Consider the following 1563-nt stretch of genomic DNA (forward strand, 5'->3'; position numbering starts at 1 on the left):
TTCAATACGGGCAACATTTTTTGGTCTTTTTGCTTGTGTGTTTGTGTGATGGTGGTACTTTGTAGGATGAACGTTGAGATGTATAAGAGGCACGGGGTAGGCAATAAGGTCTGCATTGGTCTGTGATAAGGTAGGCAGTTATAGTGTAGTGTATAGTGTAGTGTATAGTGTAGTGTATAGTAGTGTATAGTGCACCGTATAATAGTGTATAGTGTAGTTTATAGGAGGAACGTTGAGGCTTATAGGGGCACGGAGTGACCTATAAGGTCTGAATTGGTCTGTGATAAGGTAGAGCACTGATAACGGGTTGAGAGGCATGGATATATTTGTACGTGGGTACCCAAAACCGCAGGCAATGGATGAACATTCAGGGACCACGAAATGATTATTGTTATTATGTTTCTGTCCAGGTTTAAAGCTTTCGTGACTGCAGGGATTAATCTTCTTGGTTCTTTCGGTAAAGTCACGTAGAAGGGAAATAATAAAATAATAATAATAATAAAACACAATCAAATAATTATCACGACGTTTCTGCCACAACGCAAGCAGCCGTCCTCAGATGAAGAACAGGTCTGTCGGAAAGACAGCGTCTGAAAATTTTTTTATGTTTTCTTTGTATTATTTTATTATTTCCCTTCTACGTGACTTTACCGAAAGAACCAAGAAGATTTCTGTCCAGAGTTCGAATTTCTCGCTTGTGGAAATGTTGAACCTATTTCGCACCGTGCGTGGCAAATCGGAGCGGTATTTCTTGGGCTGTTCACGCGCTGTCTACAAACGGACATGATACATTCTGCAACAAGACCCCAAGTGTTGCAGTAAAAAGTTTAATGGAGGGGAGAGTGGAACGGTTTTGGAATCTGAATCGATTTCTTCAATTCCTCGCTGGCGAATGGACTTCAACAATGTTGGAAACGACCTTCGATTAATCTGGTGGCCCCTACATATGAATTAACCAGGTGACCCTGGGATATTAATTAACCAGGTGACCCTGGGACATGAATTAACCAGGTGGCCCTGCGACATTAATTAACCAGGTGGCCCTGGGACATGAATTAACCAGGTGACCTTGGGATATTAATTAACCCGGTAGCTTGGGACATGAATTAACCAGGTGGCCCTGGGGCATGAATTAACCAGGTGGCCCTGGGACATGAATTAACCAGGTGACCCTGTGACATGAATTGACCAGATTTGAAGTTTTCCCTGACTGGAAGGATCCATACTCTTTGGTTCTTTCGGTAAAGTCACGTAGGTGAAAATAAAATTTAAAAATAAGAATAAAAATAAAGAATAAAATAGAAATAACTAAATTAATTTAGTTATTAATTTTAATTTAGTTAAACATGTATGTGTTTTAATATTTACGTGTTTTTTTTTATGTAGGGCCCCTTTATAACATATGCTACAGGCCCCGCACTATCTTCATCCGGCACTGAGTAACAGAACGAGTGCAGAATCACCAAACCGGCATTGATAGCTCCAAAGTGCCGGGGCCCGAAGCATATTGCCACTTTTGCCACTCGGATATAATCCGGCACTGGCTATTACTATAGTACTACA

Source organism: Lampetra fluviatilis, chromosome 48 (assembly GCF_964198595.1).
Source record: "Lampetra fluviatilis chromosome 48, kcLamFluv1.1, whole genome shotgun sequence".
Lineage (NCBI taxonomy): Eukaryota > Metazoa > Chordata > Hyperoartia > Petromyzontiformes > Petromyzontidae > Lampetra > Lampetra fluviatilis.